Source organism: Procambarus clarkii, chromosome 80 (assembly GCF_040958095.1).
Source record: "Procambarus clarkii isolate CNS0578487 chromosome 80, FALCON_Pclarkii_2.0, whole genome shotgun sequence".
In the NCBI taxonomy this organism is placed as follows: Eukaryota; Metazoa; Arthropoda; class Malacostraca; order Decapoda; family Cambaridae; genus Procambarus; species Procambarus clarkii.
In genome coordinates this window covers 23,958,390-23,984,513 of record NC_091229.1, presented here as the reverse complement: position 1 = coordinate 23,984,513, position 26,124 = coordinate 23,958,390, and the positions used below count along the sequence as shown (strand labels likewise).

Below are 26,124 nucleotides of genomic sequence, written 5' to 3'. Positions count from 1 at the left end.
AGAAAGAAAGAGAGAGAGAAAGAAAGAGAGAGAGAGAACGAGAGCAAGAGAGCGAGAGAGAGAGAACGAGAGCAAGAGAGCGAGAGAGAGTGAACGAGAGCAAGAGAGAGCGAGAGAGCGAGAGAGAGAGACAGGGAGAGAGAAAGAGAGCTAGAGAAAACGAGAGAGAGAGAGAAAGATCTAAAACTTTCACTTAAATAAAATTATAATAAACCTACTCAACGAAACTCTTACCCTTTCCTCTTCACACCTGGCAGACCATATAAAAGCATCTAAATAAGGACTTCTCTTACAGAACCAGTACAATAGAGGCCATTATAGAACACTTGATATGGATCTAGTTCAACTAATCCCATCATAAAACCAATGTGAAACTATACTACATTTTGTCATTTCTCCTTAAACCACTAGAAACCCCTCAAATATCACCAATCTTCTTAAACAAGCTAAACGTATCGAAGATCGAAACCCACTCTGACCTGGCAAACTTGCTCTAACCTCATAAGCCTCAACGAATATTATAACTCCCTATAATCAAAAATCCTCCTGGAACCAATCAAACCTCAAGTCTTGCCAAGCCCCTTAAATGCACTAATTTTCTCTCAAACCTTGAAAACTTAATGAAACATCAATAACTCGCAGGTTTCGTAAAACCTCGCAAACCCGCCAAACTTGTCAGACTTTGCCAATTCACACAAAATCGCAAGGAGCCTTGATGGATTTAGCTAAACCTCTCCAAATCTTGTCATGGACTTCAGAGAGTGTGATGGTTATGATAGTGGTGATAGTGGTGATAGTGGTGGTTGAAGGTTGTGAGAGTGGTGGAGAGTGATAGTAGTTGGTGGTGGAAGTATATGTGAGTTTAATGCAGGGTTATGAGTGTGTGTGGTTGGTTTGCTGTGATGAGGGTAGTGTGTGATGACGGTTGTAGAGGGTTGTGGTTGTGGTGAGGCTAGTGATGTTGGTGAGTTGTAGTTATTGCTAATGGTGACTGTGGGGGCGATGCTGGTTGTGGGTGGTAATGATACTCGTGGCTGCTGATGCTAGTAGATGGTGAAATTGGAGGTGAGTGGTTAAAACTGTAGTGCTGGTAGCGACAGTTGTAGTGCTGATGGTGGTGATGATGATGAAAATGGTGGTTGGGGTATCAGGATGGTACCAACATTATACCCACACACTTTTCCTTATAGTAAGAATCTTATTAAAACTTCTGAGTTATGGTAAGAGAGAGAGAGAGAGAGAGAGAGAGAGAGAGAGAGAGAGAGAGAGAGAGAGAGAGAGAGAGAGAGAGAGAGAGAGAGAGAGAGAGAGAGAGAGAGAGAAATAATAAATGTGGTCCAATAGTCCAACGTGGTATTAGGGGTCAGGAAGGATGAGGCTGGTCCCTCCTGTGGAATATATTGATATATTATGTCAGCCATGAGTTACTGCCTTGCCAGCTGACGAGGAAAGAATGACGAGGCCAGGATGGATTGCTGGTGCCAGTGGGGGCGGTGAGGAAGGAGGGACAGGGCCAGGGATAGACAGGATGACGACGATGGATAGCTAAAGCAGGAAGAGGAAAGGGAAGGATCGGCGATGGATGAATTGTCCCCCCCGTCCCCCTGCATGTTAGGGAAAGGGACGGATAAGGCACGCCAGATAGGCGAGGCTGCATGTCCATTTTGGCGTGAAATGAGGACAGAACGTTTTGGGGGATAGATGAGATGGAAGGGATGACAGGAGAGGCGTCAAGGCTCCGATAATGTCCGGAATGAAGATGAGGACGCTAGTGCCTTCTTGTCCTGCCCCAAATCCTTATCCTGATCCCTTCTAAGTGCTATATAGTCATAATGGCTCGGTGATTTCTCCCGATAACTGCTTCACGCATCATCAGATGTAGTTGTTTCTGGCCCCTCGTGTCATACTGACACTTAAACCTGGATATTGAGTTATCTTCGCTGCCTCCTCCACATCCAGCTTACACGAGCTTCGCACTGAAATCTTATTTTCTTAAGTCTTTTAGAGCCAAATTAGATTCTGGTTTTCACCTTATTAATCTCATTCTGATCCAACCGGATTTCCTGGAAGATATCTCTGGCTCTCCTGTAGTCTCCACTTCCACATGGACGGCTCCTTCTCCAGCCATTATGTCTCCTCGTCTCCTTCAGCTTCACTACGCAGTAGAGCACTACAACAGCGCTCTACACCTCAGCATTAAAATTGCAGCGAGTTAAGGAAATGAAAAAGATTGCAATATTGGTCTGGCTACGGACTAATGAGTGTGTGTGTGTGTGTGTGTGTGTGTGTGTGTGTGTGTGTGTGTGTGTGTGTGTGTGCGTGTGCGTGTGTGTGTGTGTGTGTGTGTGTGTGTGTGTGAAACTGGAGAAATGTTATTGTGAGGGTTGACTTCGTGGAGTGCTGTCCTATGTAAATGTTTAAGGGGAAGAGGAGACACTGAACTGACACGGGGAGCGTCACTGACACGGGAAACTCCGCAGGGGTGTTGAGGGGAAGGAGGAAGAAAAAAAAAAAAAAGAGTACTGAGTCACTTTAGTAGAAGTGAGTTGGAAGCCTTTTGGCGAGACTGTGCTGTGAAGGTTCCTTCGTTGGGGAAGGGAAAGCTGGCAACCTCTTGGTGAGGCTGAGGTGCGAGGCTCCTTGGGTTAAGGGAATTATCAGGAGTCATTACGACTATATAGCACTGGGAAAAGGTCAGGAAAAAGATTGGGAATGGGACGGGGGGAAAGGAATGGTACCCAATCACTTGGACGGTCGCGGATTGAAAGCCGACCTGCATGAAGCGAGACCGTCGCTCTACCGTCCAACCCAAGTGGTTGGACGTTGTTGGGAGTGAGCTGTAAAATGTTTGGTGGAACTGTGGTAGAAAGCTTTTTGGTAGGGCTGAACTGGTGGGGCGTAGCGTTATGGAGAGGGTGTGGTGGGACACCTTGGTAAAGGTTTATGGTAACTGAGGCAAGGATCTATTACAAGGATCTATTAGAAACTGTCTACGGTGCTTAATATTGAAGCTGGAAACTATAGATGAAATATTTCTGATTTGACGCGGGGAATACTGCATCGTTTATGGGTTGACATTTCCATGGCATTTCAGTACTCTGGAAATGTCGTAGTTGGGTAAGCCATCACGTGGACTCCTGCAGGAGGCCATGACAATTGTTGTCCAGGCCTCAATTGTCAAATATTCGCGATCAAATGTAAATATCTTGGCGCACACCAAACCGTGAAATGTTCGAGGTGGTCTCTGGTCGTGTGGTACAATGGTCCCTTTTGATGAACATTGGTTGTGTTGTAGAATGAGTATTGAGGTGAACAATGGTACTGAAAGTGTTGAACAGTTTTTTTATTATTATTATTATTATTTTCTACCACAGAAGTGGCCACACATTTACAATGCTAAGCAGCATATATACATTTTCTTCTGTCCTCCATGGACAGGGTTAGAGAAGTGTTAAACATATAGTTCAAGGGTTTATTGAACACTCAACCACAGAAGGTGATTCGGTGCTTTTAAAATGCTAAGCATTTTAAAAACACCGATAAACTACATACGTAAATACATAGATACACAGATTTACGTATGCCCTACATAAAGTGTTAGATGTGTCTTTTACATGACACTATGTTGAACAGTGACTACTGAATGCAGACGATGAGTCACAATAACGACGATGATATGATGATCAAACCACTCATCAGAAAGTGAAGAATCTACGACGTTTCGGTCCATCCTGGACCGACTTGATAATGGTCCATGACGGACCGAAACTTCCTGGCTACTGAAGGTGAATATGGGTTTTGTGAGGCGCCTACTGAACACAAGGCATAATAATACAAATTACAGAGAGCCTATTGTCCTCCTATTTATAGCCACCCAAACTCATTCAATTACGTGTCTGAACTACGCTTGAAACACAGCGATCTCGCGTCAATTATGTCACCCGTTAATTTGTTCCACGAATCAACAACTTCATGGTCAGACCAGTATTTACCCAGGTCTTTCCAGAATCTTAAACTTACCCAATGTTTAGCGTTAATATATTCCTCATCTCATACCCCCCTTTTGTTATATCTTTAGAAAAGCAAATTAGTTATGATGGAAGTAAACTAGAGAATGTTAATTAAACTTTTTGTAATATTTCTTTAGGGGTAATATATGTTCTGTTCTGGTCAGGTGAGAAGCTTATCTAGAACGGGAACTTTCTAACTCCCTTTTAAGGGTCTCCATATTGTTGACGTGTTCTCAGGGACCTCCTCAACTTGTCCTCACACATAATACACAACAAGTTAGACGCCATATCGACGGTAGCGTTAAAATCTGGTGCTTCAAGTGAAACTAGTCAGTAAATCGAATGCACTAGGAAGTGATGTGGTGGAGGCTGACTCCATACACAGTTTCAATTGTAGATATGATAGAGCCCAGTAGGCTCAGGAACCTGTACACCTGTTGATTGACGGTTGAGAGGCGGGACCAAAGAGCCAAAACTCAACCCCCGAAGCACAAGAAGGTGAGTACACACACACACACACACACGCGCGCACACACACACACACACACACACACACACACACACACACACACACACGGTATGTCTGTAACTACTAAAATTAGAACAACTTAAAATTGCAAAAAAACACATTCTTGGTTGTACACAACTGAAGCAACAAAACAAGTATTAAAATGCTTATTGTTTTGGTTGGGAGGATCAGCACCGGAAGCTGCCGCTGGTCCGGAAGATTACGTGATGTAAACACCAGACTCTCAACCTCAGTTCGTAATGTTTGTTTTTTATGAAAAAATAAGAACTGGGAGGAAAATAAATCTCATTTGCATATCCTACGTACACGAGTTGCAAGGTGAACTTCGTCTGACCAGACCTGACGAAGACCAGACCTGACGAAGACCAGACCTGACGACGGGAGGTCTTTAAGACTACCTGACAGCCAAGACTTTCTTTGGGTCGTCAAGATGAATGTGGCCCGTGGGATTGTCCCTCAGCAGCTGTGTAATATACCGCTGTGGTGTGTCGTGTTCTGCAGCGTCCTCAGTAATTCTGTGTTGGGATATTCTGCCCCGTGTTGCCTTGTGTTGGGATATTCTGCCCCGTGTTGTCTTGTGTTGCTTGTCATAGCCGACTGTGTACTTGTTGTACTTGTTCCGTGCTGAGAAGGGTTGAAATATGCTATCTTGAGCTTTGCTGTACCGTGTACTGTTTTGTGTTGTGAAGTGATACGCTGAAACGTCTTATGTTGTGATATGCTGTGATGAGGGATGTTCTAAGGTAGCATGGGTCAGGCTGGGCATTGCTGAAGGGAGCCTGATAGCTGAGTGGACAACGCTTCGGATTCGTAGTCCTGAGGTTCCGGGTTCGATCCCCGGTGGAGGCAGAGACAAATGGGCAAAATGTTTCTTTCACCCTGATGCCCCTGTTACCTATCAGTAAATAGGTATCTGGGAGTTAGACAGCTGCCACGGGCTGCTTCCTTTGGGGGGGAGGCCTGGTCGGGGACCGGGCCGCGGGGACGCTAAGCCCGAAATCATCTCAAGATAACCTCAAGATAGCTGAGGTTGTCCTCAATGACAAAGTCCAACGCCTATGACTTAGTTCAATCAACAATTCTAAAGTAATTCCTAATTAGATAATTGATTTATTGTCTTTGTAGTTCCATACTGAACTAATGTTAACCTTAATAACATCTCTCTTAAGTGTGTATATATATATTATATATATTTTATATATTTATGTTTATATTTATATATATATTGTATAAATGAGACGTAAATAACAAATGAAAATATTTCCTGGTTGCAGATGAAGGAGCTCCAAAATGTGGATGTGTCAAGTTTTAAGAAGTTAGGCGAACGACTGAATCTAAATTGCCCCTCCCCTAACAACTCTCAGGTCACCCCTCTCACTCCTGACCACTTTTATTGCCTCTTTTACCCACTTTAAACATTCGTCCGCCCACTTTCCTCGCCAGACCATCTCTCGTCACATTCCCAACCTTTTCCCACTTTACATTTATCCAATTCGCACTCCATCATCCCCACGAGAACCCCGTCCTTCCCATCAGCATCTCACTCTTCCCATCTCATCTCTATCAGATCCCTGCCCGCAGCATCTCACTCCTCCCCTCTCTACCAGTCCACTCACCTTACCTTCTGTACATTGTAGCAAACAGCTTCAGCTGTTACAACATCATGTCTCCGACACACACACACACACACGCACACTCACACACTCACACACACACATATTAGAGTAGTTGACAAATGGAATGCATTAGGGAGAGATGTGGTGGAGGCTGACTCCATACACAGTTTCAAGTGTAGATATGCTAGAGCCCAGTAGACTCAGGAACCTTGTATATCAGTTAATTGACAGTTGAGAGGCGGGACCAAAGAGCCAGAGCTCAACCCCCCGCAAGCGCAACTAGGTGAGTACACACACGCACGAACGCACGCACGCACATCAGTATTACGGATATTTAAAGGGGTGGGAACAGATGGATGGAAAATGTTTACTCTGTGAATATTCGATAAACATGATGTGTTTGCCAGCACTGGAGAGATGTTGACATTGGGTTAAAGGTCGCGGGTGACGCTCCCGGCGGCCCTCTGGTGGCTGTACCTCCTATCTCTTCTTCAGTTAACTGACCATCATGTTTCCATCCAGGTGGTTGACCAATCCTTCGGTCCTAGGCCAATGGGCCTTCTGCAGGTCTTATTCCTTCTACTATCCTCTCTACTACACCTTACCGTTCGTACCTTTTGCCTTGCTACTCACCTCTCTCTTGCCTATTTATTGCCTGCATTACCTCCATCTTACACCATCTGGTCACCACTTGGTCCGGGAGACATCTCCCGTCACGCAGGGTGCAGTCGCGCCTCCACAGATCTCCAGTATCAGCTCTTGATACTGGTAATGGCTCAAAAGGGCCACCACTTACGGGCTATTCATGCCCGTGCAACCTTTTGGGGGGCTTAATCTTCATCAATCAATCATCACAATCGACTTGAGAATGGTCCAGGACGGACCGAAACGTCGTCGTCCCTTCACCTTCTAGTGTGTGGTCTGGACAACCTACGGTCCTAGTTTTCTTGAATAGTAATTTACTCTTCCTGTGGTCGAAGAACACCTCTCTAAGGCTTCACCAGCGCGGTGTAAATTCAAATAATATCCAACAGGAGGCTTGGTCGACGACCGGGCCGCGGGGATGCTAAGCCCCGAAAACCTCAGGGTAAGGTAACAGCATGAAAACGCCTGATCTATCTAAATCTATTCGTTTTTTGTTGTTTTCGATTCAGCTACTCGGAACAAAAGTTCCAAGTAGCACGGGCCATGGTGAACCCGTAGTAGAATTCACAAAAAATAAATATCTCTAAGAAAAACAAAATATAAAAAAATGATCACACATTATATTATTATTAACGAATGCGTCTTCGGGGTCGGTCAAAGCTTGACCGACCATTATAAATATTTGAAAAACAAAAATATTGTCAACCAAAACCAAAGCACGAGCAATCCCTAGGCCTAAATACACAACAATATTATAATATTAATTTATATTTGAGAAAATATAGTTAAAATTACCAACTACAATAACAAAAGCACCAACTACAACAACAAAAGCACCAACTACAACAACAAAAGCACCAGCTACAATAACAAAAGCACCAACTACAACAACAAAAGCACCAACTACAATAACAAAAGCACCAACTACAACAACAAAAGCACCAACTACAACAACAAAAGCACCAACTACAACAACAAAAGCACCAACTACAATAACAAAAGCACCAACTACAACAACAAAAGCACCAACTACAATAACAAAAGCACCAACTACAACAACAAAAGCACCAACTACAATAACAAAAGCACCAACTACAACAACAAAAGCACCAACTACAATAACAAAAGCAACTACAACAACAAAAGCACCAACTACAACAACAAAAGCACCAGCTACAACAACAACAGAGACAACACGACCACAATCTCCAAACACAGATTTTCCAGTGACTTCACAGAATCGTTTTCGACGATTTCGTTAAAACTTAATATGCACATTTGATTACGAGGAAACACTACACAGGAAGTGGTTCCTTGTGGAGGAATTGGTTGTTTAGGTAGAGTTGTTTAGGCAGAGTTGGTTAGGGAGAGTTGGTTAGGGAGAGTTATTTAGGGAGTACTGTTTAGGGAGAGTTGGTTAGGGAGTATTGTTTAGAGGGTAATGTGTGTCTGAGACTGAGAAACAGAGAAACAGAGAGAGAGAGAGAGAGAGATGAGAGAAAGAAGCAGAAGTCCAAGAAGGACAAAATACCAAGCAATACGATAATGTTTGTGTAAGTCTGGAAGTCTGCAGGTAGTTTATAAGTCTGGCAAAATGTTAAACAAGCACACTCATAATTTCTGCTGCATCAGAGGCCGCGGACACAATGTTTAAGCTGTTTGTGTATTCTGTGGACTCGTTTGTTATTTGTTTTCATTTATATTGCAAAAATTTCGAAACCCGCATCGTAAATATATTTGAGAAATAATATAACTCGTGGAAAGTGAGGCAGAAGAGAATATATATATATATATATATATATATATATATATATATATATATATATATATATATATATATATATATATATAGTGAGAGAGAGAGGACACACACAGAGTAAAAATTGGATTTTGTATAGCATGATACTGGCCTCCATACATAACAATTACTGTTGTAAAGCCTCCGCCAGCTTCCCAGGGCTGGGAGCGTGGCTACGCCAGGCATTTCTCCCTCTGATACGCGACACTGACGAGCTGGAACACAAATCTAGCTGCTCTTGGGTCTCTGGTTTGCCTAACGAGTTCCTCTCTCAACGTGTATTTCTTACCCAGGGGTCTAGGATCTCCGAGTCCACTGGCACATACATGTAGGAATATCCTTGATCCTTTACTATTACCTAGTAGTAAAATAGGTACCTGGGTGTTAGTCAGCTGTCACAGGCTGCTTCCTGGGGGTGGAGGCCTGGTCGAAGACCAGGCCGCGGGGACACTAAAAGCCCCGAAATCATCAAGATAACCTCTCAAGATAACCCTTGTATTTTCCGATTTCCTGGGTACCCATGAAAGTAGGTCCCTGGCTCTTTGAGATACACAACGGTAGATAGGTATAAGCCAAAGTGGATCCACGTGTCTTATCACCGACAGTATATGTATCATCCATTAAAGATGGATGGTGACCCCTTCTGGACGCTTCAAACAACCGTCAGATGGTTATTATTGGGGGATACCTTCGTGTTGGATACTCGGCTGTCGCTACACATCTTTTAATGATGACAATGACTGCATCATACCAAGCAATCATTCCCTCTGAGTTACGACAGCTACGGCCATTATGGCCATATCGGTCTGTTGATACACTGCAACAGATGCATCTTTGCTCTCTAAAGAGTGGAGGAGGGCGGGGGCAAGGGGATGGGTAGCGCCAACACCATGAACTTGAGGGTCCAAGTGGGTGCTCAGGGAATAATAGAAGACGGCTAATACGGTATCCCCAGCAAGAGGAGCTCAGGCAGCCACGAGTCAAGCTTTATTTATTCTGGGAGTTGTCTCCAGTATTGGTGACGAATTACTCTCCCACACTGGAACTATCCCAGTGGGACTGCAGCAATCTTTAGATGAAGGTGGTTGTGTTAGGTCGTGTAATGCATGTCCTCTTGCAGAACAAGAGGACTTGGGGTAGAAACAGAGGGGCAGATGAGTCACAAGACCCTAACAAGAAACATTTTAAACATAAGAATAGTGATCAAATGGAACATATTAAACATTGATGTAGTAAAAGCTAATAGTTTCAATTTTAAATATAAGAAAATTAAGGATCGGGAGTCACTTCACTAGACAATCTACTGCTGAAAAGTCGAGGGCTGAGGAGCTAGCGTTCGTCCCTATAAACACATGCAAGTAGGTACATAAACGCCGGCGTGAAACATCCCAGCTTCCAAAAGTCTAAAGTCAGACATATGTGTGTGATATCCCAGACAAGTTTGCCCAGATATAAGATAGATCTACTCCGGCCTGGAGGCCTGGTCGACGACCGGGCCGCGGGGACGCTAAGCCCCGGAAGCACCTCAAGGTAACCATTGTAATATTCCAACCCGTATATCTGAGGCTGATATATCAATGTTTAATCTGTAAACATGGAATAATGTTAATGCGCGTGTGTGTAAACATCAGAGGAATGTTTGTTTGGGGGATTGAGGCCGACATTGATTGGTTGTTGTCCTCCCGTGACGTCACAACGGAAATTGAGGAAGGTAGAAGTAGTGTGTTTGTTTGGTTGTTGTATTGGCGATTGTTAATGGAGTGTTGGTTGACGCACGCACGCGCACACCCTCCCCCCCCCCCACACACACACCCCTCCCTCCTTGTTCCACACACACACAGTTTTAAGCTAGCAACAACATTCTCTAGAGTGATGGAGCATCGTAACCGAAGCAATGATAACAGCATCAGAGCACCAGGAGCTTCCCCAACACAAGAGCACCTCTTCACCACCACCACACAAGACTTACTATGTACATGTCATCAATAGAGGCAGACGTCTGCTCACTGAGAACTTCACCGCTGAACCACACTCGCCTCCAGACTAGCCCAAAGCTTCTCACGGAAAATACATTGGTCTCCTGATGCCAGTGAGAGAGAGAGAGAGAGAGAGAGAGAGAGAGAGAGAGAGAGAGAGAGAGAGAGAGAGAGAGAGAGAGAGAGAGAGAGAGCGAGCTCTCTCACACGAGATCAACAGTGCCACGAGACAATCGGAAAAAGTGCATTTGAAAAATTATGTAAAGTGACATAACAAATTGAAAGGAAATATGCAAAGTTAAGACTTGTGCAGCACAGTGAGACCCGAGGAGAGGAGAAAATTTGGTGAACAAATGGACTGAACAGAATGTAAATAAGTTCACTGATTAAATAAATATATCAAGTAACGGAAGAGAAGAAGAGAAGGTAAGCTCATCTATTCAGGGAAGAGGGCTGAGAGGAAAGGGCTGAGGAGGAGAGGAGTGAGGGGAAGAGGGCCGAGGGGGAGAGGGCTTAAAATTGACAAAATTAGTACTTTGGAACATAATTACTATTCCTTAACTCTTTAAAATACATTATCTTCAGAGACATGTTAAATTTATAGTCGTACCTAAGAGGCAATAATAAAAAGGTGAGATCAAGTGCCTGGAGAAAACTACTCATAAATTTGCTTATCACCACTGGACCAAAAAACCTCATTTACTTTGTTAGAGATTCCATCGGCATTAAAATACCAGCGCGAAACTTCCTGGTTACTGTGACCAGTAACCAGAGCGCTACCTGGTAGGTTATAGAAGGGAATGGTAGTATAGTGCAGCGGACGAACTGGAAGGAGAACTAAGACAGCAGAAGAGACAGATGAAGTGGAAGAGAGGGACGAAGAAAAGTCTGAAGAAGAGGTGAAGAAATAAATCAGGAGAAAGATGAAGTTCAAACTCTGGAGAGAAAAGAAGAAAGAACAGGAAAGTGAAATAATAGCCGGTAGAAAAGATGGAAATGGAAAAGCAGGATGAAGTGGGAGAGAGAAAGAGGAGGAAAATGAGGAAGAGTAAAAAGTGGAAGAATGAGAGGTGGAGGAAGAGAGGACACGAGAATGATTCGACATCAACTTCATAATATTTTTCGTGTGAGAAATAAAATCATTTTTTTTCTAACCGTTTCTAACGAGAATAAAAACATTGAATTCATTCTCTTTTTCTGCTTAATCGTTTGAAGCACAAAAATAATATGTTTATAATATGCAGGAGAGTCGGGCTGAGGGGCACAGTTGCTGACATTTCCTTGACCCACTCACTCCACGCGGGCCACTCACTCTACGCGGCCCACTCACTCTACGCGGCCCACTCACTCACGCGGCCCACTCTCTTTCTACAGTGAGACAGATGAGAAGACTCAACAATATGTGTCGTAAATAAATATTTCAGAAACTTTATATATTACCTCAGCGACATTCTTTGTGGATAAATTTATACAGCAAATCTTGCGGTCAACAATCCTCGATCGGAAGGAGGCCACACTCGCGTCTGACCGGCTGTGTCCCTGTGTCTTGTGGTCACTATGGCATGTTGTGATCACTGGTCACTATGGCATGTTATGATCACTGGTCACTATGGCATGTTGTGATCACTGGTCACTATGGCATGCTGTGATCACCGGTCACTATGGCATGCTGTGATCACCGGTCACTATGGCATGTTATGATCACTGGTCACTATGGCATGTTGTGATCACTGGTCACTATGGCATGTTGTGATCACTGGTCACTATGGCATGCTGTGATCACCGGTCACTATGGCATGCTGTGATCACCGGTCATTATGGCATGTTATGATCACTGGTCACTATGGCATGTTATGATCACTGGTCACTATGGCATGTTATGATCACTGGTCACTATGGCATGTTGTGATCACTGGTCACTACGGTATGTTGTGACCATGGAGTACATAGGAGCTCCTCTAATGTATGGAACTATGTTAATATTATTGAATAATGTTACAAACCTGGCTTGGTGTGGGTACTGAATTAGACGACCTGTATACAGCGGTCTCTCTCTCTCTCTGAGTGCCACACACACACACTGATGCCCTTGGGCGACCACCTCCTATGGGGCGACCACTTCCCCTGGGAAGACCACCTCCCCCCCCCCCCTCTGGGGCAGTCTTATGCCACAGAACAATTACTAATTTATAAACAAACGCACCAATTAACAAATCACACAACAATTGTTTAATTTCTCAGTTGAAAAACATTATTTCCTTTGCTTAAAAAGAATAACAAATGCCTTCTCACAAAGCGGCCATGTAGCAGTATTTCGACTAAGAAAGCTGTAGCAAACAAAACTATCAGTTGCAGTGACCCAGTTAGGTCTAATTACCAGGATCATTATATAAAATAAGAAAAAAATGAAGATCATTATACAACACAATACAGTATCTTTAACAGCATGGAAACAGCGATACAAAAGCCAGGCAAACAAAAAAATCCCCATTAAACGGCCAAACAAAAGCACAATGGCTGCCTCGATGAAAACAATACACTAGGAATTTTTCACGTTGTATTTTGAACTGTTATTTATTGTCTCTCATTCGTGTTCCAGCGACCACATTACAGGCGGAGCTCCACGACCATCATCCCTGGCCGGCTTCCAGAGGTCGCCAGTGGTGTAAGAGGCCACCAGTGGTATAAGAGGTCGCCAGTGATATGGGGCGACCAGTGGTATAAGAGGCCGCCAGTGATATGGGGCGACCAGTGGTATAAGAGACCGCCAGTGGTATAAGAGGCCGCCAGTGGTATGGGGCGACCAGTGGTATAAGAGACCGCCAGTGGTATAAGAGGCCACCACTGGCATAAGAGACCGCCAGTGGTATAAGAGGCCACCACTGGTATAAGAGGCCACCACCACTGGTATAAGAGCCCACCACTGGTATAAGAGGCCACCACTGGTATAAGCCACTGTGGAAGTTACAACGCCACAACTAACGACCGAGAACCAGAATATATCTTCAGGTGATTAGGGAAATTAGGCTTTGTTTCTAAGAATAGGTCTCGAATATCTTTATATTAATTTACATGGAAATGTTCTTTTAAGGATATTACATTGCGGTGTTTGTCGTAAGACTAATATCTTACAATATTAATTAGTTAAATTTATGTATTGTTACTTAAAGGCAGGCATAGTTAATTAGTTAAAATCATGAATAATGATTAGATTATCTTCTAGTACCCTACCTGGTGCACTGCCTACTCAGGGTAGAAATAGCTTAAGCTACTATCTTTTTTGATGTATCTAATTGTCTCAATAAACGTACTTAAACTTGAAGCTCTCTCTCACCTCTTTCTGACAGCGGTGGAGGCTGTCTGTTGGACGATCACCTCTTCAAGACCTTCGCAATGACAAATCCTGGAAAAAAAGGATAAATTTTATTTAAATCGCCTGACACCCACAAGTGTGGTCACCGTGGACCAGCATCCCTGTATACGGCCGCCCTTATATGTACACACATACATATGCACCCTTATGTAGTAGATACACACGTACGGGGACGTGTGTGTATTTATATGTAGACATGTGTAGACACATTCACACACAAATGTAGACATATAAAAGTATTAAAATAAACATCATAATATATACACACACAGAAATCACAATAGCGTGATGCATCAAATGAACAAATCCACAAGGGCCGTGACGAGGTTCAACGTAGGTTCGAACCCTCGTCACGGCCCTTATGGATTTGTTCATCATAATATAAGTTTCCTAAATGTTCTAAAATCAACATTTCTCTGTGCATGAGAGAACTAGCTGGATATAAGTCGCAGACTTGCTAACGTACAAGGACTGGAGAACCAGACGAGGCACCAGCTGAACATGTGAACCTTGCAGTCCATAATCCCAACAGTACGGCGACCTCTGTTGACTCCCGTTCCGGGCGCCCTCGGAGACCCCTGTTGTCTCCCGTTCCGGGCACCCACGGAGACTCCTGTTGTCTCCCAATGTCCCCTCCACAGAGGCCTTCTGCTGATATGTTTATCTCCAGACCTTTGTATTCTAAGATGGTCCGTTCCTGGCCCTCTATTCTTACATGGTCCGTTAATGGTCCTTGTATTCCTACAGGCTCTTCCTGGTCCTTGTATTCTTAGCTCTTCCTCGTACATTGTATTCTAAGATAACCCTTAGAATAGAGAGAGAGAGAGAGAGAGAGAGAGAGAGAGAGAGAGAGAGAGAGAGAGAGAGAGAGAGAGAGAGAGAGAGAGAGAGAGAGAGAGAGAGAGCGAGAGATACTCTGGAGGAACAGTAGTGGTAATAACCCCTTTAAAAACATAGTATGAATAAGAGCCTGTGGTAGGGGAACCGGTATGGAGGGGGGGGGGGAGGATAGGAGGGTGAGGGGGCAGAGTGGAAGGGGGTTGGGGGAGGAGAGGATATTTGGAGGGGGAATGGGTGGTTATATTAAAGAGGTGGGTGGTGGGGGGCACCAGGGGCATGGTGGGGGAGGGAGAGGGAGTAGTGTTCAATACTGTTGCTGACATTATGTAGGAGAGGGAGAGGGAGGGAGGAAGTGAGAGAAGCAAAGAGGGAGGAAGGCAGAGTAGTGAGCCTGATGTCATATGGGTGTAGCGTGTTGAAGGGAAGGGTGTTGCAAGGCGTGTCAGTGTACCAGGGTAAGTCAGTGTAGCAAGGTACGTCGATGTAGAAAGGTTCGTCGATGTAGCAAGGTACGTCAGTGTTAAAGGCTTGAAGTGTGAACCATAGACGTCGTCTACCACAAGTTTAATAACGCCAGGATGACGAACAAGTCTCCATCTTGCATCATGACATTGATGACATGATAAAGGAAGGGGACTATCTGGAGAGTGTGCCAAGCCATTACGACTATATCGCACTGGGAAAGGATCAGGATAAGGATTTGGGATGGGACGGGGGGGGAGGGGGGGAAGGAATGGTACCCAACCACTTGGACAGTAGGGGACTGAACGCCGACCTGCATGAAGGGAGACTGTCACTCTACCGTCCAATATCGTTGGGCCCATGATATAGGAACCGACGACTCCATATATTATTTACATGATATAGGACCCCAAACAACTTCATAAAAAGTCTATTTTACGTAATCAAGACCTAGGGAAGACAAAATTGAGTGTTTGAGAGAGCTCTTCAATTTTAGTGAAACTTCTTGATTTTTCAAATTAAGGTCTTGAACATCACCAAACTCTCCTTAAATTTACAGTCTCAATTTACAGAACTCGACAACCAGAGGTTCAAATTTGAACTTTCCAGACTTTCACACCGGGCCAGACCACCTGAAAAATTAAGTTCCTTATTGGTCTTCGTCATCAGTCATTAAGGATCTATTTTTAATGGTTTCATCCTTTCCCAGTTTTCCACAATCAATTATCTTCCACAAATCTGTGGGAGACTCGCCACTGTCCTCAAATATAAATCACCGTCGATCCATTTCAGGGATCTGCAAAATTTAACCTTAAAAGTGTTCTGCGGCGAGTTCTGTAATGTTTCTTCCTGTTTGTGTTGGTGACCTTTCTGTGCTAGTGTAGGCCTCGGTCGGAGGTGCTTTCTTTACACATGAAAATGTTCGGGTGTCGGTGTGTCGGGCGCTAGAAGTTCATTGCTTTGATGTATTAAAATGCTTGATAATCGGGCAGTTGAATGACTTGCAAGCCGACTCTTCACCAGCTTTAGTTACCTCCACTGTTTTCTCTCGCTGTAACTAATATTTTCCTTGTATGAATTTGCATTTCTCAACACGAACAAATATTACATTAGCCGTCAAGTAAATTAACAAATGAGAGTTAGTCCACGACGAGAAAACAACATAAATTTCTTCAGAGTTCTTAATATGAAACTAACAAATGAAAGTTGAGTATGTTGACATACTCGCTCATGCTTCAGTCAACATGTTAATTACGTCAACAAACTCATAACACGCTGAATGGTTGTAATTAAATACAAAGATTTCTTTGTAGTAATTATGTCGCAATACCATTTTAAGCTACACAACCTTTTAAGTGAAGCTTGACTAATCGCCTACTTAAAAATAAGGCCAAAGGGTAAGATTCAAATAAACGGAAACTCTTAAAGTGAACTTAAGACACACTCTAGGCAGTAGATGGTAAGAGTTGACATTATATAAGACGTGTACTCGTCCTCTGCTAAACCCTACTTACAGTTCTAGATAGAACATTACACTAAAATATATTTATACAGTGATTACCACAACTGTATAACGTAGAGGAGAGAGGGGAGGGAGGGAGAGAGAGGGGAGGGAGGGAGAGAAAGGGGAGGGAGGGAGAGAGAGGGGGGGGGAGGGAGAGAGAGGGGAGGGAGAGAGATGAGCAAGATAGCAGCTGTCACAAGTCTACACCGAAATAAAAAGAAATAATTAGTGTAAGTGCCGCTGGCCATAACCCAGACCTCGCTTCTTTCATGCACATATTAAAAAATGTCTCGGCAACCACGCACTCAATCTAATCCAAATTCAGAACAGGAAACGAAATAAAAGAATAACAAGAGACAAGAGCCAAGGTTATCACCGGACCCGAGGATAGCTGACGAGGTCAGCTAGTCAGGACCACTTGCTGACTAGCTGACCTAGCAGAGAGCTACTTTCCATTGACCCCATGGAATCTGTACACCAGTTGATTGACAGTTGAGAGGCGGGACCAAAGAGCCAAAGCTCAACCCCCGCAAGCACAATTAGGTGAGTACAATTAGGTGAGTATACAGAGCAAGTCATTAATCATATACAGAGCCAAGCACTAATGTTTGAGCTCTAATAAATTCAGGTCTCTACTCTTGACTCCGCAGAATCTCCTGAACTCTGACCTCAGACTGAGCAAGATACTGACCCCTCACCTTACTGTGTTTTTCACTCGTGTCGCACACTTTGATATTTGAAGGAAATTGTTAACATGCAATTTTCAGTTCAAGGTTAAATTCTCATTTGGAAGCTTGGAGACTGTCATGGTGTCTGCAATCCTCTTGCCAACTCTCAACCAGCTTCGAGAATCATTTCCGATCTTAGCCAACATTTAGGACCGCCAGAGAATGTGTATATGTTGACAGGATGAATAAAATGAAACAGAAAGTGTGTCATCCTATTGTTATCAAATCCAAGATAGCTCCTGGCATAGCTGTGACATCGTGAATGGGCGAGGACACTTGTGGCGTCACGGGACCTTGGACCATTAATGGGCGGTGACCTGAGAGGCAACACATCACCGATTACGTCTCGTGATTGGTCGAAACGCTTCACTCATTGTGTATACACCATAAATGACGGTGATCTGCCTCAGGTTCTGCGGGGTCTTGAACAGCTAACTGAACTGAGCATCTGACCGGTAGTTTAAACCATGTTATATCAGCAGCAGCAGACTCTTGTTAAATAAAGGAGAGGGGCCTCGAGGTGCTAAACTGGAGAGCCTTGTTCATTGCAACACAGCTGACGTGAGATTGATAGGAAATCACGAGAAAATCTTGCATTAAGCTGTACTGTGGAAATAGAGGTCTGTGAAGCAAACACCCACGAGGCGGCGAACATCTAAGGTGTGGAAGGCAGGTAAGAGGTATTTGCGAGGCACATCAGACCAGGTCAAAGTAGTAATGGATCGCATGTTTTGAAACTCTTGTTCCCAGGTCGGGTAATGGACTTGACTGACAGTCAAGAGTCTTAAGTGGTGGTTTTCGTCAGAGATGAATTTCGACATATTCAAGAGAGGGATCCTATATACTAATCTACTGATAAGTGGACCTTCCATCAGGAATCAGAGCTAGTAAAAACCTCGGTGGCCGCCCGTGGACTTAACGTGTGTAATCTCCTGCTCCTTTTTCTTAAGTATCATACACACCTGTCACCAAGAAAGATAATGAGAATCTTGCTCTACTCAAAGCTGTCACTCTTGAAACAATTGCCTCCTCCATCGAGAGTCTAAGATCTCACGAGCACTGTGTCTACACCGACGGCTCAGTCCAGTCTTCTACTGGACGGACTGCAGCGGCATGTAGGTTTTATAGAAATAATATTTGCACAAAGACTGTCAGTGTCAGGTTAAACAACTGGCTGACCTCCACACAAGCAGAACTAGCAGCATTACATTTAGCAACCAGCACATTAAAAAATATTGGTGGAGGAATAATCTGCGATTCAAAGTCTGCTCTTCAAGCAATCGAAAACTTCTCTTGGAAGATCGACAGCAAGAACCTAATACTCCCAATTATAAATGACCTAATTGATGCACAGAGTAAAGGGTCTCGAATCTCCTTTGTTTGGATACCTTCACACATAAATATAACCCATCATAATGAGACAGACATTGCAGCCAAATTAGCGTGTAACAAGTTTGAAGTTGAATTAGATCTAGGTATCCCCATCTCTGCTGTCAAAACTGTATTGGTCCAAACATTCAGATCTGATAGGAAAGAACTTACTGACTCCCAACGACCTGAAAGTACTAGTATAAAAAGCTATGATTTGTTCAGATCTGAAACCTACATCTATGGACAGCACAAAACGTCCACTAGACTGTGCGACACAGTGGTTGCAAGGATCAGGTTGGGTTACCGTTACCTGTGGCAGGTGGCTGCAGGTGACGGGTCTCCCAATCCTGAGCACTCCAGTTGCAAACTCTGTGAGCAGGAACTACGGCATGATCTCCCGCACTACATCACTGAATGCCCAGTTATTAGACCTTTCAGACCAGTTGGCATGAGGTACCTGGAGCTTTGCAATTACTTTATTCACTCTCGTATTCTTGAAGATATCCTCACAGTATACCCAAAATTTGCCAGTGCAGGCTATTAAACACATGGCCCTGTATGACTAACCATCCTGCGAGATGGGGACTTGTATTACCACTGCTACCATATTCAATCTTGTGTTGTTGATATCCTCAAAATGCATCCGGAGTCTGCCAGTGCAGACCGCTTATCACATGCCTCTGTATGACTAACCATCCTGTGTGATGGGGATTTTATAGCATCACCTAGTTAGCTTTTTTGACACACTGTACTCGACTTCATATAGTCTAGGGTAGCTGCACTAATGCAGATGTACCTCATAACTTAATAAAAAAAAAAAAAAAAAATCCTTTTTCTTATATGTATCACTTACACATGTTAGTAAATATCTCCATGTGTGCTGTATAATTATTCCTTCGCGGTCTGTCGAAAGTTATGTTAACTGGAGATCTTTAAAGTAACGAATTAATAACCAGGAATAATTAATCAAGTGAGATTAAACAGCTGGTGCTTCCCCGGTAATATTTAATGGTTATCAAGCTCGGAGCAGCCAGGAGTGTGTGAACATCATGAGACAGCTCCCATAAATCTGAAAATGAAGAATTGGCGACATTTCGGACCGTCCTGGAGTAGATAATGGTCCATGACGGCCCGAAATGTCGCTAATTCTTAATTTTCAGATTTCTGGGTTGGGTGTCTTACCTTCAGCCACGATATTGACTCGTCGTCTTCATTATATAGAGGCACTACCTACCTCTATATAATCTATTCCTCCCCCCTACCTCTAGGGGAAGGAAAACCCTGATTTTAAACCTCCACTGCCTTGCGGCCATACCCCTTTTTTGGGAAAGGCTTCAGGAGTCAACCTCGAGGAAAAATCCGGAGTTGGAGCCCCTAAGGCAGTTCGTTGTTGACGTCGACCTCGTTCTGGCAGCTCCTGCGACGGTGCTGGAACCCTGTGTATTGGCATTTGCCTTTCTATTGGATAATTTCAGCAACGTGGAGAGGGAGGGCCTGCTGCATGGGTAACAGCTTCTCCATATCTACCTACCCAGGCTTTGCACTCCATAGTCTTAGACTGAAGGATGCCTACTACCTACCTCTATTCCTTTGTCAGCAATAATAACTCTCACACAAGCCCAGCAACTCAAATTTTTCAAAATTTCAACAGCAAGACTTTCGGTATTCCAACTAATGTTTATTTGGCGTTAGTAATCTTGTAAGTAAATATTCTTCTTGGGAGACAATTAAAGAAAATTGAAGCAGTCTTCTTGTTTCGTGGATGAATAAGATATTATCATCACCGGGAGTTGTGAGAACTTTGTCTGGGAGCTACTAATTCTTCCATTAACTCCTATGAAACTTTGACTGTAGAACAGTAAACTCTGTGACATAGCGACTCTATCAGAAACGTGGGATATCACCCACGTTACATTTTAAACGTGGGATATCACATTCCCTTGGTTGTGTGATAGCAAGTTCTGATTGTGATATATTGGCTTCTTGACCGTGGCTTAGCAATCTTTCTCAGTAGCAAAGTACTCGTAGTATTGATAATCAAATGTCCAGCTAACATCTCAAATTCTAACAAAGTGATTGCCACAGCTAACAAACCAGCCTTTACGATTTATGAACAGGTAAACACACCACGTATATAAAGTACAGGCCACAGAAAAAACAACAAAAGACAACCGTCCATGGCGTACTTTCTCCAGACACCCGCCAGTACCAAAAGTATATTTACGCGAATTCTCAATCATTTAGCGACCGTAATTACATCCAGAGACTCTGCAAGATAAAAACAAAAAAGTAGTGAGAAGCGGAGGCCATGATGGGCGTAAGCTGGGAAGTGAAGTGATCGTCAGAAATGAATAACTCCGGCAGCGCTGTGCTGGGGTACGAGAGTGATGGGGCGCGCAGGTGGGAGAGGGGAAATAGGAGCAAGAGGGGAAGGAAGAAGGGTATGTAGATAGGATGAGGAGGAATTTATTATTATTAACATCTTTATTGACAAAATTAATTACAATTTTGCCTAATCTGAGGATTTTGATAGTCTTATTAAATTGAGGTTAATGCTAGTATTCACTGTCACGCAGGACAGAGGGTCATACATAAGACAATAGGTCTAAACTGTAGGCTGAAGCACATATATATCACGGTTACAATCAATGTTTTAATGTGTGGATATGTGAAAACAACTTTCTATTGTGCACTGCCACACAAGGGCAGGGATGGGTTCATAAGTGATGCAGCTTAGAATATAAGTAGAAATTGTTCTTCATTCTGAGGGAGCGAGGGACGTAGGGAGGAGAGGGCTGGGAGAGAGTGGGAGAGAGGAAGGAAAAATAAAATGGGAGGACACTGTATACGTGTCAGCGGGTGAAGGTAGTTATTTAGGTACGGGCAATTCCACTAATGGCGTCTCACCACACTGGGTGAACCTCACCACATTGGGTGGACCTCACCTCACTGCAAGAACAATGAAGATATGATAACGACATACAAGATCATAAACAGAACTACCCTAATGGACTAATTTGTAGTGACGAAAGCGAAACACACACGCACGCAGCAAAATAAGAGACACAGCTGTTAATTAATCGAACATAATTAACCGGACGTAATAATCGAACATAATTCGATTTACAAACGAGTCATAAAGATATAATTGTCAGAGTCGCAAATGAATGGAATGAATTTAAGGCAATTATTGAAGCAATTTTAAAACATAATTTCACAGGTAAATGCAATAAGACGCTCGAATTTGTAAATACACACACACACACAACTGTCAAAATTGACAGTTAAAAGGCGGGCCGAAAGAGCAGAGCTCAACCCCCGCAGAGCACAACTAGGTGAATACACACACACACACACACGATGTAGTGGTTGTCAAGTTCAGAATAATTGCAATTATGGCGATTGTGAGAAGTAAGTCTGTGAGACACAGAGAAACATGCATATTTGCGCCAACACATGAGATGAGCGCCAACACATTTCTGTATGCATTAACTCGACTAACATTTTCGCTCCTGCGATTCTGCTTCCGAATGAGCAAAGTAAATTAGATAAATGTCCTGAAAATCTATGTCGTTAGTGTGTCTAATCTTCCAGCGTCAAAAACCCGGGGGTCCCATGGAACCCGGGGGTCCCATGGAACCCGGGGGTCCCATGGAACCCGGGGGGTCCCTGGTTCTCCATTCCACGGGGGGATCCCTGTGGAACCCGGGGGGGTCCCTGTGGAAGTCAGAAGCAGAATTAATGTTCATTCACAGACGCTTGTATCATGCATACTTACAGATGTCTATATCATGCCCATATACAGGTGCTTCTGCCATGTACATCTACATGATAGAGGCAGCTGTAGAGGCATGCCTTTATCACTCTAAAATAAAACTTGAGCGAATTGGAAAATGGGATGAAATGAAATTTAGTATATTAAACTTTATAGCAGTCATATCAGTTTTCATCAAAGAAAAAAAGAGCAATAATAGAGAAGATAATAGGACGTGGATGACGCGATAATAACCCAATTAAATTGGCTATTACAGCAGAGCAAATATCATTATCGTAAATTATATTAACTGTGCCACGATAATATTCCAAACTATATTGCAGAGTTACTCTAGTTCTTATAATTGAGCTGCAGTCATTAACAGTTACGTGGTGGAATGGTATTACCTGGAATATTATCAGCTCTTTCATATTTACTAAACATAATTATATTCGAAAATATCCTTCGTTATGAGAACTAACACAACATTAAATATTGATAATTAAATCACGAATAATAGTCTGCCAATATGTACTTTTTAATGGAACTAATATTTTATTTACATAAAGAAATAATAAAAATTAAAAATGTTTAAATATTCTTACGAATCCCCCCGGTGCCACCATAACATTACCACCATCACAGGACGACCCACAGTGTCGTGAGTGGTGGAAAGTCACCAACCTGCAACAATACTCTTCCAGTCGTGTTTAAATCTAAAATTGTTGTGAAAATAATCCTATATTACTCCATGATTGAATGAAGGCTACATGGAGTGATGGTTGTCTTTCGTGTGTTTAATTCGGTTAATATAAACATTTGGTTTTAGGAATGTTTCCACAAGCAATTAAAACACCTGTACGTACATACACACATATATCGGTACACACAAACTACACTTTAGACACAGAGACCTCAAATGTAGACACTGAACACTTGCACAAACAACAACGCTTGTTCAAAAATACACAAACATGTTGCCAACCCAACAGAGGCAAACACTTCCAAACTCCCTGAATAAAAAACACAATTACACTTGGTTTTTCTTTTGGTGGGAGGAAGGGTGGAACCATGACTACACAAGGACAAGATTCCCTGCGTAGCTTCCCTTTACACAACGGAGAACAAAGAAAGAATCCACTGGTGCAGCTGGTGGTGGTGGTGGTGGTGGTGGTGGTGGTGGTGGTGGTGGTGGGGGTGGGGGGTGGTGGTGGTGGTGCTGGGGGTGGGGGGGGTGGTGCTGGTGGCCGTGGTGGTGGTGCTGGTGGCCGTGGTGGTGGTGGTGGGGGGTGTGCTGGAGGTGGTGTTGCTGGTGGTGGTGTTGGTAGTACTGGTAGTGGTGGTGGTACTGTTACTGGTGATGATGTCACTGCTGCTGATGTGAACTAGACACAGTTCTCGACTACAGAGAGAGCAACAGTAAACTATGGACAGATCAGGGAGTTAATGACACAAGGGTCGTTATAGAAGCCATCTCTGCATACAAGATAACATGCAAGAATCCAACACTATTGGTAGCTTCTCTCTCTCTCATTTCTCCCTCAATCTGCTAATTTTTTCTGTAAAAAACATATGTTTGGCGTGCGGTTGACGGGTTTACAAGCAGGTGAAGTTTGAGAGCGAAGGAACCCGAGTCCTAAAGATTGCAGGGAGGAAAAGTGACAGTCAATCCTCCCTGACCTAACGGAAGAAAAAATATCCCTCGAGTCTGTCCAACATGTGGAAGTACAAACTGCCCTTTGTCGTCTTTAACACGCGACAGGGGAAAATGACCAGGGTCATCCCTTGTCCACAAAGGGCAAGGCAAGAGGTAGTGAGAACAACTTTGGGTCACCAAAGACCTGGAAGAAGATCTTATAATCTTCACTTTCTTTGACTGGAAGGAAGAATCATCCTGGGTGGTGAAGCCCTCACGAAGAGGTTAGGTTCTTCCTTGGCTCACAAGAGGGAGACAGACTTCCCAGGTTCTCCTCCTGAACCTTTGGAAGGGAGAACCTCCATTTGTACACGCCTGGTTCTCCATAACACTCAAGGAAATGGTGGTGGTTCTCCTGGTTCCCCATTACACCGAAGGAAGCAGGATAACGCCCTGACCCTCCAGTCTGTTTATGGCTATGACTCACGCCTCCAGCTTTTACTGTTACTGCTGCTGTTAACAGAGACACTGTAGATGCTGCTACTGCTTAAGAGGCTGTTGTTAAAAAGCTATTACTGTTATTTTTACTGCTGCTAGAGCAGTGTTGCTGTTGCTGCTGCTACTGTTGCAAGAGCTGCTCGAGATGCTAACAGGTATGAGGAGGTTATCTTGAGATGATTTCGGGGCTTAGCGTTCCCGCAGCCCGGTAGCAGCTGTCTAACTCTCAGGTACCTATTTACTGCTAGGTAACAGGAGCATCAGGATGAAAGAAACTTTTTGTCCATTTGTCTGCGCCCCCACCGGGGATCGAACCCGGAACCTTAGAACTACGAATCCGAAGCGCTGTCCACTCAGCTGCCAGGCCGGGTGTATGGAGAGAGCCAGCCCGGGTGTATGGAGAGAGCCAGCCCGGGTGTATGGAGAGAGCCAGCCCGGGTGTATGGAGAGAGCCAGCCCGGGTGTATGGAGAGAGCCAGCCCGGGTGTATGGAGAGAGCCAGCCCGGGTGTATGGAGAGAGCCAGCCCGGGTGTATGGAGAGACCCAGGCCGGGTGTATGGAGAGAGCCAGCCCGGGTGTATGGAGAGAGCCAGCCCGGGTGTATGGAGAGAGCCAGCCCGGGTGTATGGAGAGAGCCAGGCCGGGTGTATGGAGACCCAGGCCGGGTGTATGAGGGCCAGGCCGGTGCCGGGTAGGCTGTGGCCTGCGTCTTATCAGTGTCCAGGCTGAGTGGTCGTGTGTGGCTCTGGCTCACTGCTCCTCCACAGGCTCCACAAGCGTTCACATCTCCACCAATTTCATGGATTCGGGTCGCATTCTGTGAGCCCCTCGCTACCCGGGGAAGATAAATTACCCACCATCTTCGCCGATTTCATGGGGCTGAACTGTATTTTAGCGAGAGGGAATCGAAGCAGCAGTCCTTGTTCACCTGAAACCCGCAGCCAGTCAACCAGCAACCATATTTACCGATTTCACGCTGGGTGGTTTAAGGTGGAGTGAAGGGGGGTTTGCTGGTACCCCTCACACAATGGTGGTATTGTAGTTAGTGGTAGCAACATTAATCCTGTGTCGTGATAGTATTGTTGTTGGTGGTGGTTTTATTTTTTGTATTTTTTTGAGATATATACAAGAGTTGTTACATTCTTGTACAGCCACTAGTACGCGTAGCGTTTCGGGCAGGTCCCTGGAATACGATCCCCGCCGCGAAGAATCGTTTTTACAACCAAGTACTCATTTTACTGTTGAGTTAAACAGAGGCTACAGTTAAGGATTTGTGCCCAGTAAATCCTCCCCGGCCAGGATACGAATCCATGACAAAGCGCTCGCGGAACGCCAGGCGAGTGTCTTACCACTGCACCACGAAGACGTAAAGTTTATTAATTT

The 26,124-nt window shown here is 44.0% G+C and overlaps 1 long non-coding RNA gene across 3 annotated transcripts in view; it reads right to left on the bottom strand.

Moving 5' to 3' along the window:
* Nucleotides 1-26,124, bottom strand: part of LOC123746177 (uncharacterized) — a 271,456-nt gene that overhangs the window by 77,939 nt on the left and 167,393 nt on the right. For all 3 annotated transcript variants that reach the window (XR_011225152.1, XR_011225154.1, XR_011225153.1), the window contains one exon: nt 13,909-13,977. This is a non-coding gene — a long non-coding RNA (uncharacterized lncRNA). The remainder of the gene's footprint in view (nt 1-13,908; nt 13,978-26,124) is intronic.